Source organism: Caretta caretta, chromosome 4 (genome assembly GCF_965140235.1).
Source record: "Caretta caretta isolate rCarCar2 chromosome 4, rCarCar1.hap1, whole genome shotgun sequence".
Taxonomy (NCBI): domain Eukaryota; kingdom Metazoa; phylum Chordata; order Testudines; family Cheloniidae; genus Caretta; species Caretta caretta.
In genome coordinates this window covers 63,603,688-63,621,081 of record NC_134209.1, presented here as the reverse complement: position 1 = coordinate 63,621,081, position 17,394 = coordinate 63,603,688, and the positions used below count along the sequence as shown (strand labels likewise).

The 17,394-nt window shown below is 38.7% G+C and overlaps 1 protein-coding gene across 7 annotated transcripts in view; it reads left to right on the top strand.

The window, feature by feature from the left end:
• Positions 1-17,394, top strand: part of INPP4B (inositol polyphosphate-4-phosphatase type II B) — a 476,089-nt gene that overhangs the window by 154,946 nt on the left and 303,749 nt on the right. The window lies entirely within an intron of this gene.

The following is a 17,394-nucleotide window of genomic DNA, read 5'->3' as shown; positions in this document are numbered from 1 at the left end:
AGAAACACATCCTGAAATCTAGGATTTTAGTTTTATGGGAGTACTAATTTATTTTCTCAATAATACTTTATACAGTATCTCAGTTTTAGTTTAGAAAGTATGTGGTAGCACATACTGTGCAATCTGACACTTAATTTTGTCTATGGCATATAAAAAGTACTGCTTTGTAACCTTCCATAGGAACTGTTTTACTCCTTGGAAATAGTCATTTGTGACACCACAAACTATAAGTACGTCTGTTGGAAATAAATGTACTAATCATCTAGCTGTCTGTTCAGTGTGGCCTTTTTGTGGCTTTTTACATACAAGCACAGTATGCAAAATGAATGAATGTACTTTCTCTTGCAAACAATTTTGTGCAATATAATATGAAGTTACATGCCTCTGTTGGCAGAGCATGTAGTTTAGGAAAGGCAATACAAAAGTGTAATGAAAAGGGGTTGGGAGAATCATGAACACACTTGTTCAGTGATTAGTTGAAAGCACCATATTACAATTATTTTGCTAAACAGAAAACTGAAAAATTATGTCACAATAATAAAAACTCTGTTATTAACTGGACTTGATTTGATTGTACATTTTAAATTAAAATCAGACCTTAAATATAATATATCCATCTTAATTCTTTGTCAGTAGACTTTTTTTCCAGCCTGCAAGTATTGATCATAATTTGATTCCAAAAACGAAAAGATTAGTTTGTAAATGCTTTGTTTGATATTAAAATATTAAATCACGAGAACTGGCAACACTAAGTGTGCAATATCCAGTGTCTATATATCTCCTTTTAATAGGTGACATATACGCGACCCTTTTCATGTAAGCAAAGATGGGAATGCAGGGCTATGATCACTATTCCAACCTGCCTGGATATGCCTCTTTACAAAAAGGTAACATTCACAAGATAAGATTTGATATGTCATTACTATGCATTTCCTTCTTAGTTCTTGGGTTTTGAAAATTGGGTAAGTACTTTGTTGCAGACAGCAACCTTACCTTTTTTAAAAAAAATAAAGGGGCTAGATTTTCTGACCGACTGTACTTGTTTTACTCTTTCTGAAAGGTACAACAGGAATGGAAACTGACCACAACTTTCTAGCTGTTGAAGGTTAAATCCCAGCAGGTATAGAGCCAATTTAGCCAATTTCTATGCTACCTCCCCATAACTCAAGATATAGGGGGCATGGGAAGGGTGAAGAGTAGGCCTGGCTGGGGCATTTTGCACTCCAACAGTCTCCCGTTAAAGGCTTGTGTTTTGGAGACTACCACCAGTTTACCACAACCCCCCTTCTCCTGGCTGTTGTGAACTCCACTGGGACCATAGCAGGTACTAATATTGGCCAGAGAATCAAGGCACTGCAACCAAGTCTCTGAGGGCCCCCTGTCTCTGATGCGCTAAGTGGAAATTCAGCTCAGCAGAGAATCTGGGCTGCCATATCTTTTAAAAAATTTCTCAGGATTTTTAATGTTTTTCAGTTTTTATTTTATGCAAGTAAATAGAGAGATACATTTTAAAAGGTTAAATAAATGAAATATTGGGTCACTAAATTATTAAATAAATGAGCTGAGGTAGCTGGTCTAATAATAGCTGAAAACTAACATCCATATTACTTAATAGCTTTTAAACTGTTGTGGAAAGAATCTGTCAGAGTAAATACACTTTCTATGTGCTATGCTTCATTTCAATGAGCTTGTAATGATCAAGGAAAGCACTTGTTGGTAAGAATGCACTGTGTAACAATAATACATCACTCCAATATCTGTGCTTTGGTTGTTAAAAAAAAAACTTCCATGACAAGATCAACGGAGAATATATTCTCTCTCTGCCTGCTTTTTGTCTTCTCCAGCAGCTTTAGTTATGGAGGGATGTAGCAAGTTAAAAAATTGCTAATAATTTGTTAAAGTGATAACCCATAGTAAGAGGCAGCAGCATGGTCCCTGGAGCACATTGGGGAATGACCTGTGGCTTAGAGTCATATCCAGCCCTCCTCAGACAGAGAAAGGGTTACTGTAACAAGGAGCATTTAATAAAGGGAACCTGGAGGATTTCAGAGGATCTGCCCTCAAAAGTGTGGCTTGAAAACATTTACAGATTTATTGTATATGTATTCTGGTTTAGTTTCTAATTGCATTTCAGTACTTCATTCCAAAATAGTACCTTTCTTTAAAAAAGGAAACAGAGGACCCTGGTGAATTATTGGCCAGTCAGCCTAACTTTGTTACCTGGAAAATACCAGAACAAATTATCAAATCACCAGTTGTAAGCCCCTTGAGAGTAATAGGATGATAAGTAATAGCCAACATGGATTTGTCAAGAACAAATCATGCCAAACCAACCTAATTTCTTTCTGTGACAGGGTTATTGGCCTAGTGGATGATGGGGGAAGCAGTAGATGTGATATATCTTGAATTTAGTAAGGCTTTTGACATAATCTCATAAGCAAATGAGGAAAATGTGGTCTAGATCAAATTACTGTTAGATGGGTGTACAACTAGTTGAAAAACCGTGCTCAAAGAGTAATTACCAGTGGATTGCTGTCAAACTGAGAAGATGTATGTAGTTGGGGGCCTTGGCTCAGTTCTGGGTCTGGTACTATTCAATATTCTCAGTAATGACTTGGATAATGGAGTGGAGAATATGCTTATAAAATTTAGAGGTAACAGCAAGGTTAGAGGGGTTGCAAGCACTGTGAAGGATAGGATTAGAATTCAAAATGACCTTGATAAATTGGACAATTGGTCTAAAATCAAGAAGATGAAATACATTGAAGAAAAGTGCAAAGTGCTACACTTAAAAAGGAAAAATCAAATGCATGACTACAACATGCAGAATAATTGGCTAGGCAGTAGTACTGCTAAAAAAGATCTGGGGATTCTAATGGATCACAAATTGATGCAACAATGTGATGCAGTTGCAAAAAACACTAATATCATTCTGCAGTATATTAACAGGTTTCTGATATGTAAGATACTGGAGGTAATTGTTCTGCTGTACTTGGCACTGCTGAGGCCTCAGCTAGAATATTGTGTCCAGTTCTTGGTGCTACACATTAGGAAAGATGTGAACAAATTGGAGAGTTCAAAGGAGAGCAACAAAAATGATAAAAGATTTAAAAAACCTGATCAGTGAGGAAAGGTGTTTTAAAAAACAAAACAAAACAAAAACACCCTGGTATGTGTAACTTTAGGAAAAGAAGACTGAGGGGAGACCTGATAAGTCTTCGAGTATGTTAAAGGCTATTATAAGGAAGATGGTGATCATTTGTTCTCCATGTCCACCGAAGGTAGGACAAGAAGTAACAGTTAATCTGCAGCAAGGAAGTTTTAGGTTCGATATTAGGAAGGTCTTTCTAACTCTAAGGAGAGTTAAGGGAGGTTGTAGAATCTGTGCCATAGGAGGTTTTTAAGAACAGCTTAGACAAACAAATGTCAGGGATGGTCTAGATTTACCTGGTCCCGCCTCAGCATGGGGGGGCTGGACTAGATGACTTCCCAATGTCCCTTCCAGCTCTAGATTTCTATGATACTATAAATGCTTTATTAATGAATAAGAATTTATATGGGACTAAATCCTGCTCTCTAGTTTAATTAGACTTCTGTCTAGAGCTCTTTTTTTTTTAATAGTTGCTGTGCATTGGTAAACAGTTCCTGCATTCCATTCTATAGTTGAATGCGTTATGTTGGTGGTCAAAACATCTCTTCTGTGGTGGAGGGTGTTTGTGTGTGTGCATTGCTAATTTTGTGTCTTGAAGCACAATAACCATATTGGTGATAAGGGAAAGTAAGTAAATGAAATAGTGAAACTTAGGTATTCTACTTGCACAGGATGGACACAGGGAGGGAGCAGTGAGGGGAGGAGTTAGGGATTGAATATTACCAATCCCAAGTTTAGAAAAATCATGCATCAGGCCCCCAAAAATCCAGGGATCTGCTTAAAATTATACATTTTAAAAATAATAAATATTACTCTTTCTTTGCCTTCTGGTTTTTGAGCCTTTATAGGTAACTTGGGTTATGTTTTCAAGCTTCTCTCAACAACCATGAAACTTAGAAACATAGGATATTTTAAAAATGAAAACTGAGAGTCTCTCATAACTGCTTGACTTCAAGAGATGGGGCTTTAAGAAAATGTTAAATATTGCACTGTTTGCTATCTGGCAACATTGGGGTGCAATATACAATGTTCATTATATCTCCTTTCAAAAGGTGCAGTACGCACTCCCCATTACAGGCAGGCAAGGGTGGCAATGCAGGTGACTGGCAAGTACTCCCAGCCTGCATTGGTGTGTCCACACCAAGGCACTGGAACCTTTTGGGACGGGGGAGCAAAGCCAAAGTGCCCCCGCCCTTTCTGTGGCTGGCTGCTCCGGCGATGAGTCAAGCCACAGCAGCCCCTGGTGGGCGAAAGGTATAATTGCAGTGCCTCCCCAGCAGAACCTATTTTTCTGCGGGGAACATGAGTTCTGCGCTTATGTTTCTTTTGTTAAAAAGTGGGCCGGCCATGGGCCCTGAGCCCCCTGGTTCTGGCTGTGGTGGTCCCCATTGTGTTCCTTGTTTGCCAGGTTGGGAAACCTTGATTTAGGTTGGGAGACAAGGAAGGAAATAAAAAAGGAAAGTTTTAAGTTGAAGATCCTCTTACCATAACTTGTCTCATTTTGCCTCCTGATGAAAAGTTGTTGGAGTTTATTGGGCTAATTAGAGGCAATATTTGAAATGTATTGATAAGTAAAGTAAAATCTTCACAACTCTCAAGGGGAAAAAAAGCTACTGCATATGATTAGTAGCTGTCTTTTTAAAGATGTGCATCTGGAAAATTTTAAACGATTCTCCCATTTCCTCCCAAAATATTACCCAAACGGATTCAATGATATTCATGTATGAATTGCCCACTGATTTTTATTGCAAGGGAAAAATCCTGGTAATTGTTGTACTGTCTGGTGTGTCTCACTACTGTGAGTACATACCTCAGGGCAGAATATCAGAAAAGAAGGGCAGAAACTCCAAACTGGTGGTATGTTCTATTATTAATTTCACCAAGCCAGTAACAAATGTGAACTCATTGATCACTGTACCAGTCTTACCATGGAGTCACAGACAGTCCCCTTAGACACTCCAGTCTATCTTGCCATCCAGGTAAATTGAACTTTGTGATAAAAGGTCAGTTAAATAAAAAATCACTCCACATCAGGTTTCTCCCAGTCCCAAGAGACCAGTCACTTACCCCAGATCAGCTGATACTCCAGATCTTACACCAAAGGCAAAACTGGCTGCCAATTCTATAGTAAACTAACTAAAGGTTTATTAGCTAAGAAAAGGAAATGAGAGTTATTGAGAGGCTAAAGCAAGTAAAATATATGTACAGGTGAATCGCAGTTTGTAACTCCAAATGGTGGCAATGATGCTATAGACTGCCAGTTTCCCAAAAGTCTTTCAGGGTATGCAGATTGTCTCTTCAGGGATCTCTGCTTTGCATCTGGTACACTGCCCTCTAAGAGTCCAAACAGTTCAGAGATGAAGGATCTTTCTTTTAATCCGTTCTTGTATCATCTTCTGACAGAATCAAGCTGACATTGTCTCTACCCATGTGTTTTTTTCTTTGAGGACAGTGAGTGAGAAATGCACTTAGAATCTTTGACCTCCATCATCACACACAATCACCACTTGCTTTGAAATTAGCATTTTCTGTTAAAGTCCTTCAATGGCACTTCAAAAGATTTCTTTGATGGGTTATTTGTTATAGGGGTATACACAACATAAATGTTTGCTATTACGTTATAACAGGAACAGATAAGTTAAAACAATTCCAGGAACATTCCACTAGTTTTCATGATGTTGACACACCTGAATACACTCTCACATTTACACTCATTTTGATCTAATCAAATACACAAGTGAATTGATCTGAATACACTCTAGCACAGAGGTGGGCAAACTACGGCCTGCGGGCCACATGCGGCCCACAGGACCCTCCTGTCTGGCCCCTGAGTTCCTGGCCCGGGAGGCTCGCCCCTGGCCCGTCCCCTGCTGTTCCCCCTCCCCCACAGCCTCAGCTCACTGCGCCGCTGGCGCAATGCTCTGGGTGGCCGGGCTGTGAGCTCTTGCCAGGCAGCGCAGCTGTAGAGCCGCAGCCTGACCCGATGCTCTGTGCTGCATGGGGGCGTGGCTGGCTCCAGCCGGGCAGTGTGGCTGCCTGTCCTAGTAAGGGGGCAGGGAGCAGGGTGGGTTGGATAGAGGGCAGGGGAGTTTGGGGTGATGGTCAGGGGGCAAGGGTGTGGATAGGGGCCGGGGCAGTTAGAGGGCGGGGAACAGAGGGGTTGAATGGGGCAGAGGTCCCGTGGGGGGCAGTCAGGAAGGAGAGGGGGGGTTGGATGGGACAGGGGTCCTGGGGAGGCAATCAGGAATGAGAGGAGGGGTTGGATGGGGGTCAGTCAGGGAGGGATGGATGGGGCTGGGGTCCCGGGGGGCCATCAGAGGACAGGGAACACAGGGGTGGTTGGATGGGGCAGGAGTCCCGGGGGGGCCGTCTGGGGGCAAGAAGCGGGGCGTCGGGCAGGTTGTCCGCCCCTGCTCTAGCATGACGTGGTCTGCCAGCATCACGGTAATAACCCAGCTGAAGTTTACGGGGCCACTCCCATGACTGTAGTGACCGGGATTGGGTCCATTTACATTTATATTGCATATGTATTCTGTTTTAGTTTCTAATTTAAAATGGCCAAATCATTTTCTTTTTGCACTTGTTTTTGTTTAAATTGCTTCTTGTCTGAGGCTTTCTGTTTCTGTCTTTGTCAAGTTTCTGTCTTCAGTGAATTTTTATGATTGACTTTATAAACCTCTGAAAAAACAGGTGTAGCATTGAAACTGACATATCTTTGGCTATAGTTATGTAAACACAGTAGTGTTACAGTATTAAGAGGGCAAAGGCTCCTGCTGATCCTCGCAGTGTGTTGCACAAAAGGGTATATGGTCCATAAAATCATAATTAGAATAGGTTTCAGAGTAGCAGCCGTGTTAGTCTGTATTCGCAAAAAAGAAAAGGAGTACTTGTGGCACCTTAGAGACTAACCAATTTATCTGAGCATGAGCTTTCGTGAACTACAGCTCACTTTGAAGTGAGCTGTAGTTCACGAAAGCTTATGCTCAGATAAATTGGTTAGTCTCTAAGGTGCCACAAGTACTCCTTATAATTAGAATAGAGGCCATACTTCCATGAAGGTACTTTGTGCATCTTCCCACTACTTGTGTGAACAATAAGAGGAATTCATTTGGTTCTGTCCTTTACTTGAAATATTCCATTTTTAATACTTTAATATATTTTATTTTTAATATTTTGTTTTTGCTGCATTGTTGGTGTTTGGACAATCAAAATGTTCATATTCAAAATGCACTTGAATTTGTACTTCGTCAGTAGCGACAATTTGTACTTCGTCAGTAGTGGCTATGTACACCATTTAAGCAAATGAATAATCCACATCATCCCTGAAAATAGAATTCTTTCAGTTTCAAGCCTACATTGTAGATGATTATGTAACTGATTCTGTTTACTGTATATACCTTAGAGCCTTTCATACTTAAAGGGACACTGTCAATTTGAATTTTTTACATAGATTACTATAACTGAAAGAGGTGAGTGGCAAAACAATACTTTTATGTATTTTTCAATTTGTTTACTGTGAGCATGTGACAGCACTTCATGCACAGTTATTTCATTGTTTCCCCTGTGTAATCAGTTTCCCCTGTTTCTGTGGATTTTACATAGCAGTATAGGAGAAAAATAAAGAATAGGAAAATGTGATTATAAAAACACAGATATTGTCAGAAGCATGTGTAGTATTTTAAGCTCCTTTTAACTCATTTTTAAAAATTGTCTGATTTCAAGCTGATGGTGTCCCTTTTAAGGCACCTTAAAACAGTTTACAAAGCAAATCTTTGACACTGTAGTTAATTTATATAGCTGTATCTTCTGCTCTGTTTCGTTATGTAAAATGTGGTATTTTATCCTTCCACAGTCCTTTATTGGTGTATCTTTTATGTAAACTAGAGCTTTGGTAAGGATCATGATCTTTAAAGAAAGAAATCTTGCATGTTGTTGTTTGTACTGTTAATTAGAGTCTCAAACACAGGAATGTATAATGTTATCATGATCCATTTTGAGGAAACTCAATATAATATTCAAGAAATAGACAGTACTACCGTAGCATTGTAGCAAGCAGAGGCTGGGGGAGTTTGACAGCTAGTTAACTTACATTCAGTAGCCAGCTGTTGTAATATGATACAGTTGGGATATTAACTCACTATTAATGACTACTTAGCTAATAAAATGATCTCATGATATTACCTATAATAGTTTTTTGAAAAAATATTATAGACGCTACAAAGTGCTGTAGTAAAAAATAAAAATTCTGTATACATACAGAGCAGCTGCTAGCTCTGTGTTGCTTACAATAGTCAGTTACTAGTGGGTGTATGAGATCGTAATACTCATGCAGGTTATAACGTCATCTAACCCACCAGATTATATTACAAGATTTTAATAACATAGAGCCTGCAGTAATGCCTTATATCTGTCTACATTTAGGATATGGTCAGTTTGAGTATTATAATTCAGTCTTGTGATTGGGATAAGTATGTGACCAAGAAGCATTGTAAAGGAAAATAACTGACTTTAAAAAAGTTATGATAAATATGTAGCTAGGAGACTTTTTTGGCATCTGTCTGTTAATATAAAGAAATAAAGATGGTACCACCTGGTTTATTCAAAAAGAAGATTTATGTTTATTGTGCATTGGTGACACACATGGAATCACTAAGTCACTCATCTGAAAAACTATTGACAGCTGGAGCCTCTTATGATGTTATATCCTCATAAAATTCTAGATGGTTTATTTTTGGTTTGTTGTATTAGATTGCTGTCAATGGCTGGCAGAAAGAGAAGAATCTTGGATCAAATCCTGAAGCCTTACTTAGTCCAAAACTCTGACTTCTATAACGTGTATTTCTCATAAAAGGATGCATTTCTGGGGACATTGAAGTTATACATTTTGGATGCACTTGAATATAAAGAAGTGGTGATGATTTTTAAAAAAAGCTCATTACATGTAATCCCTCTATGTGATTACCATTCAAAATGTTGAATATGTAATGAAGCAATAAGAGACAACTTTTGCTGAATGAGTGGAAGTGGGTGAGATGAATAGGTTAATCTTTAGTTAAATCACAGTGCTTTGCACTGAAGAATATTTACCTGAAAAAATTCATCATGCAGCCATTGGACTTTTACTTTACCTCCACTCCCTTGCTCTCTCTGTCCAGACCGTTGTTCTTTGTTTTGCTGTCTACTTGAAAGATCACTTATTTTTTCTATGGAACCACTTTCCTGCCTAAAAGTAACTTGTGGTGGAATTAAAAATCTTGGGGAAATTAATCACAGGTTTTCAAGCCTAAAGTGGGAAGAGAAGAGGTAGAACCTCCTTGCTCCCCAGTGTGGAAAATGGCCACAAATGGCATGGGGTTCCCACCCCGAAAGGAGTGAGTCAGTGTCATAATCAAGGCTCTGGCCCTTCTCCCCTCCACACCATGCAGCAATAGCCAGCTGTGGAGGAGAGTGCATTTTGCACCCTTAAGGAGTGTAGTGGCAGGTACCCTTCCCTTGTGCACCAAGCTGTTCTGGAAGCAATGACTCAGTACTACTCTAACTCAGGCTGTGCCTACTAGAGAATCATACATTTTGTTCCTTCTAGAGCCCGAGTGCCTGGCACATATTAGGGGCTCCCAGCATTCTCCATTCCCCCTACAAGCTTCACCAGTGGTCAGAGTGTGAGCTATGTAGTGTCGGGCTTAGTTTAGTTGGGGGAATCACAATAAATGCCTCATGTTTTGTTTATTCAAAGCTGGAGTGAATAATATTTAAAGGAACATGTGCTGGTAGTAAATGTTACCTTCTAGACGTGTAAAATGTCAAGATAGTGTCCCATTAGTGTTCATAATGTGCAATTGAATGTAGGCATGTGAAAACACACCACCATGTTCTGCTGCAGACAATTGTACCAATGAAACAGTTAAACCTTAATCTGTTCCAAATGTCTTGTTAAAACCATAATATGTTTTCCTAAAGGAAAATAAAACACCCCTCTCCCCACCCCATGATAGGCTAGATTAAATCCTGTTGAAAAACATGCACCTTCCTGCATCAGTGAGGCATACTGCACTCTGGGGAGAGTTTGTCCCCAGGGATTGGCCAGTGGTGTTTCTACCACTTTTGTCCTTGGGGTTTTCCCCCTCAAAAAATGGGTAGGTTTAGTCATCACTGGAAATTCAGGCTGTGTTGGATTAGTTGTGCTGTGAGAGTTTTGGCTGCATCTCTTAAACAAAAAGACAAGGTGGATGTGTTTATTGGATCAACTTCTGTAGGCTTACACGGAGCTCAAAAGCTTGTCTCTCTCACCCACAGAAATTGGTCCAATAGAAGACTTTACCTCACCCACCTTGTCTCTTCTGGGACCAACATGGCTATATCATCATCTGTTAAACAGATGCAGTTATGAAAACCTCAAGCATTCAAAAGTCCTGTGTCCCTTCCATCCCCGCCCAAATAAAGAGAGTGGCTTAAAACTATGAGGTTTAAAAAAAACACAATATTTGTGGGGCTTTTACGATTCTGAGTCTTTTCTCTGCACCCAGGAAAGCTGGAAACATGGGTAAAAAGAAAAAGGGGAAAAAAAAAAAAGAAAAGCTGAGAGTCTCATGAAATAATGTGACTCCAGCATCTGGGACTTTAAGGAAAAAGCCAGATATCATACAACTTGCAATGCTGTTGGCAATGCTGCAGATGGAGTGAAAAGCATTCCTCACAGCCTGCTCCCCAGGCCTCCAAAGATGATATGTGTTGGTTCAAAAGTAGGGCTGTTGATTAATCGCAGTTAACTCACACGATTAACTCAAAAAAATTAATCATGATTAATTGCACTTTTAATTGCACTGTTAAACAATAAAATACCAAATGAAATGTATTAAATATTTTTGGATGTTTTTCTACATTTTCAGATATGTTGATTTCAGTTACAGAATAAAAAGTACAGTACTCACTTTATATTATTTTTATTACAAATATTTGCACTGTAAAAATGATAAACAAAAGAAATAGTATTTTACAATTCACCTCATATGAGTACTGTAGTGCAATCTCTTCATCGTGAAAGTGCAACTTACAAATGTAGGTTTTTTGTTACATAACTGCACTCAAAAAACAAAACAATGTAAAACTTTAGAGCTTAAAAGTCCACTCAGTCTTACTTCTTGTTCAGCCAATTGCTAAGACAAACAAGTTTGTTTACATTTATGGGACATAATGCCCACTTCTTATTTACAATGTCAACTGAAAGTGAGAACAGGTATTTTCATGGCACTTTTGTAGCCAGCATTGCAAAGTATTTACGTGCTAAATATGCTAAACATCCGTATGCCCCTTCATGCTTCACCCATCATTCCAGAGGACATGCTTCCATGCTGACGACATGTAAAAAACAAAAAAAGTGTTAATTAAATTTGTGACTGAACTCCTTAGGGGAGAATTGTATGCCTCCTATTCTGTTGTACCCACATTCTGCCACATATTTCATGTTATAGCAATCTCGGATGACGAACCAAGACGTGTCCATTTTAAGAACACTTTCACTGCAGATTTTACAAATGTTAAGAAGGTACCAATGTGAGATTTATAAAGATAGCCACAGCACTCGACCCAAGGTTTAAGAACCTGAATTGCCTTCCAAAATCTGAGAGGGACGAGGTGTGGCGCATGCTTTCAGAAGTCTTAAAAGAGCAATACTGTGATGTGGAAACTACAGAACCAAACCACCAAAAACGAAAATCAACCTTCTGCTGGTGGCATCTGACTCAGACGATGAAAACGAACCTGCGTCGGGTCCACACTGCTTTGGATCATTATTGAGCAGAACCCATCATCAGCATGGATGCATGTCCTCTGAAATGCGGGTTGAAGCATAAAGAGACATATGAATCTTTAGTGCATCTGGCACATAAATATCTTGTGACATCAGCTACTACAACAGTGCCATGAAAACGCCAGTTCTCACTCTCAAGTGACATTGTAAACAAGAAGTGGGCAGCATTATCGCCTGCAAATATAAACAAACTTGTTTGAGCGATTGGCTGAACAAGAAGTAGGGCTGAGTGGACCTGGAGGCTCTAAAGTTTTACATTGTTTTATTTTTGAGTGCAGTTAGTTTTTGTACATAATTCTACATTTGTAAGTTCAACTTTCATGATAAAAAGATTGCACTACATTATTTGCATTAGGTGAATTGAAAAATACTATTTCTTTTGTTTTTTACTTTGCAAATATTTGTAATAAAAATAATATAAAGTGAGCATGTATACTTTGTATTCTGTGTTGTAATTGAAATCAATATATTTGAAAGTGTAGAAAACATCCAAAAATATTTAAATAAATGGTATTGTATTATTCTTTAGCAGTGCGATTAATCGCAATTAATTTTTAATCGCTTGACAGTCCTATTCAAAAGGCACAATGCCTCATAGCAACATTTTTCAGGTAATGAACGTCCTACGCTTATCTAGTATGGCTTAATCTCATAATAGCTGTAATTAAGGTCTTAACACTTTATTTAAAATATAACTTTAATATTTAATTCTTGGTTTTTAAATCAGTCTCTGAAGGAAACTGTGATATGTCAGGCACTATGCCAGGAATAAATAAGACCCTTTTTTTTTTTTTAAATGACATCCAAGAAGTGGAGGAAGAGACTTAAGATAAGCCATGGTTTTAATAGTATGTTATTCAAGGTATATTTTATGATAGGATACTAGAGACTCGCACCAAAATAGAACTAATTAAAAGTGAACTAATTTGCATTTGAACTGTATATAAGTATCTGTAGGTAGGTATTGTAATTTGAGATGGCTTTTCAAACTACGTGTAAAATATAGAACGAGTTTAGTTTTCCCTTTAATTATGCTTATGTATAATAAAATGAGAAAATATGAGGTATGAATTAACAGACTTGATGTTTGTAGATTATTTTTTATTACTACTGCTTTTTGTAAATGAAAAGAGAATTACTAATGCAAAATATTCACATTTGTTAAAGGTAATAGTCTATAAAAGGGTACTTGTCTGTTTTGCAAGATTTCTTCAGTGACATTGCAATTCAACAATGTCTTCTAAAATGGATGTAGATGACCGATATTATGTTGTCAGCATGATATTGGTATCTGGTGGCATTGTGTGATGGATTAATCATAGTGGTTAGGGCATTGTCTGAATAAAATGACTGAGTATCCTTCAGTGAGCTGACAGTCTGTAAAGGAGATTGTAGCAAACTAGCAGTTCACTCCCCCTCTAGATTAATTAAACCACTTCATCAGATCCTCTGATAGGATACTCTCCCTTGCCATATAGTTTGGGTCAAAAAGGTGTAAAGTACTCAGGATACCAACTCAAAGTGTGGATAGGTTAACACAAGGATATAAGGTACTAAAGACCACCAGTTTGTTAAAGAGTGAAATGTGTCTTTGATACATTGAATGCTGTTCACAGAAGATTAGGTAGAGATTTTTACAGTTTGTATGGCAACTTCCACCTTCTCTATATGTGTGTATATATATATATATCTTCTTACTATATGTTCCATTCTATGCATCCGATGAAGTGGGCTGTAGCTCATGAAAGCTTATGCTCTAATAAATTTGTTAGTCTCTAAGGTACCACAAGTACTCCTGTTCTTTTTGCGGATATAGACTAACACGGCTGCTATTCTGAAACAATTTACATACTTTCTTATAGTACAAACAAATGATTGCATGACATTTTAAAAAGCAGAACAATCTGTTTTGCTCTTTATTATTTTAGTGTGGTGTTTAGATGTTGCTCATAATTATTAGAATTGGGAGCACTGGCTGTTGGGAGTCTGAAAGGACAGGAAACAGGAAGGAGGGGTGAGGAGTTGAGAGGCTGGGAGAAAGCTACAGAGGGTGCAGCAGCAGCTTGGTAAAGAGGTTTCCACTTTGAAAATAAAGTCCTGTTGAAGCTTGTTAGAACCTTGCCTGGTTGATACAACATTTAGGCATATTCATTTTTGAATGGATGGATTCAGTCCAGTTTTTACAGGATATTTTTAAAGCAAATTTTGTGCTTGTGAAAGGTGCCAGCCTGACAACCCCGTAGACTGAACTTTTCTATTTATAGACACAGTATGATGAGCAGCAGCAATTTCATCACTACAAGGTGTCCTATCCCTCTTTTTGGAAGTTCACTTCTGGGGGAATGGTTTGGAACGGATTGTGATCTCTGTGTCAGATTTGCAAAGGTGCCTAAAGATGCAGATAGACACCTGTTAGGATTTTCAGGAGCAGCTAAGTGATTTAGATGCCTACTTTTCATTGACTTTCATGGTAGTTAGGCACCTAACCTGCATACGCAATTTTGTTAATCCCATCAGGTGCCAGAATAGTATCATAATTCAGACATACAAATCATTTAATTCAGTCTCCAAAACAGCATTTTAAAAAAATTTCCTGACTCTGCAAGCCTGACTTTTCAGCTACCATCAGGATTTACCCTTCTTAGAAAGGATTGCTTCCTTCCTACATGATAAAGTAGAACAAGACCAACCGGTTGTATGGGATCTGTGTTGATACAATGAACCACTGATTAGTTTCCATAGTAGTTACATTAGGGTACAAATAGTATCACTTTGGATGCCAACACCTTCTGTAAGCCTGATTCTGATCTTATTTAAACTGGCATAAATCATATGCAACTCTAGTGAAGTCTATGGAGTTACCCTGGTGTGAAATCACAATCAAGCACAAAGAAATAAAAACATAAATAAAAGAACTCTCATCAAACAAGCTGGTTATGTAATTAAACCAAGATAATACTTGTGGGCCCCTTCCAACACTCATAAAGGAACTTGGTCTCTATCAGACATGCATAATGTGTCTCTTAATTACAATTTTTGTCATCTGTAAATAAATTGATCATTCTTTTTATGTACCAGATAAAGAATATCATCTGAATTACAAAAGTCATGCAGTAATGGTGGTCCTGAAGCTCTGTCTTTGCCTTCAGTTTTCCAACAGGGCATGTGAGGGCCGGGCATAAGTCATCTTATTATTATGGTAACTAAGATGGCATAGGGTAATGCCACAAAAAGTATGTGTCTACCCATACAGCCTTCCCTTCTCTCTAGACTCTTTTCCTGCCTCCCTTTCTCCTCCTCCTCCTCTCCATATACTTGTATACAAACAGTAACTGCGTATTCTCGGATCATCCACCATGCTTAATCTTGAAGCTTTGAAGGCCAAGCATACTCCTTTACGGTGGCAATGTTGTTTCATGCTGGCTTCTAGGGTGTTAGAGTGCAGCAAATTGCATTAATATCTCCAAGGAGACTGAGAATAGAACTTTTACAATGCTACAGCCCTCACTTTCCTAAAAAATGCTTGAATTATCCTGAACCTCGGTTTCCTGGGTTTATAGTTCATCCCATACACCAACTGAACTGTCAGCCTGTGCTTCTTTTTAAAACAAACCTCACTGACGGGAAGTTTTTGTTGTATAATTATTTGATACCTCTTCAGTACTGATTGATGTATACTTCTTTTCCTATAAAAATCCAAATATCAAGGCCATGAATCTTAGTAAATAGGGTCCAGCAGTACAATTGACATTTTTAAATACATAAAGTTGAGTTAGAAACAAAAAAAGGTAAGTTGCTCATATTGATTATACTGGTACGAACTATTACTGATTGCCAGTTAGGCTAATAAATTATACCTTTTCTATATAATAGGCCTGATTCTTGGTGATCTTCCACCATTTTTACACTCTTCCAAGGGAATTCTTAGCTGGGGAGATCTGCTGACTTTCTAGACCCTTTATTGCTTCTAGAGCAGCACAAATGGACAACAGCAAAGAAGAGAATTTGGTCAGTGAATGTGTTTTAATAAGGGCTAGATTGTTGTTGGTCCATATATGTGGACACCCAGGGCAGGAAGACGATACATGGAGCCTTGTGGGGGTAGGATTTCCCCAAAGTGAATGATATGGCAATGGGAGGAGAGGAGGAATATTTGTCCTCCATAATATGGGAACAATCAGTGTTTTTTCCCCCCCATAGAATGTGATCATCCCAGATCCACTGGAAGCTAGGGTTCTGTGGTTCTGACCTGACTTATCTCTGAGGGGGCATGAGTATATGGCATCTCCCACTGGCTGCTGCCTCCAAAGATGGGTTATCTATCCCCAATCATCCCCATAAGCTGATACATCAAGCTGTATACCTTTTCAGTTTCCACAGCACAGAGTTGCTCTGGAAATTATACAGCCTCCAGCCGCTGTATTACCTTTTCATTGGATTCTCTGGGAGATGTTGGGGTAGGAGGAAGGAGGAAGATGTGCATAGTGCACCATTCCTCAGTCCGGGATCTTCCAAATTCATGGATCCCCAGAAGGTAAGCGACAGGAGATACTTCTGTTCCCTGCTTCCATATGGAGGGGTCCCACTTTGTGCAGATCTAGGGTTCGGGGAGTAGGCTCGAGTCCAGTGAATTGTCAGTTCTACAAGTTTTCCATGTTTCCCATTGGTATTTTATAGGGGGGAAGATGAGCAAAAAATGATCACAGTTAACTGAATGCTAGCCAAACGTTTCTGGACCCAAGTTGGATAAAATGCAACCAGTCTTAGCTTACATGCTTGAACCTCCACAGATTTTTCAGCTGGTAGGATGTTGTTGGGCAATGTGTGTGTTTAAATGCATTTGAGCTTAGTCCTGTTGAAATGTAAAACTGAACACTCAGAGGCATCATATGTATTTTTTTAAGTACCTGGAGGAATTGGGGCTTATAAGCCTACCATATAAATAGATTAAGGATGCATAAATCTTACATTATCATCAGTGACAGATGTAATCTGGAGCCTATATTATTCATCTGATGTAATTTTTAAAGAACATATTTGTTGAGAGAACATGTTAGAATGGAAATTGCTTCTACAGAATTTTGTCATGTTCAGGTATATTGCAATGTTGAGTTATGTTTATTTTGTATTTGTAAAGTCACAATTAAGAACAATGGGTCAGAAAGGTGTTCCTTACTTAGTCTAATCATGGTTACTATTATATAATGTCTATTAATAACAGACTGAAAAGCCCATTTTGGATTAGAGACCCATAATGTGGGGGACACTAAGCACATATGGGACTGATTCCTCACTGCCTTAATTCTGTATTAATCAGGCACCTACGTGGGCAGTTCATGGGTTAAGTAGTAACCATGTTAAGCTTGTAGAGCCTAACACGTAAGTGAGGAGAAAGAAACCTCTGCAAAACTGTCACAAAAAATGGGCAGTATCAACA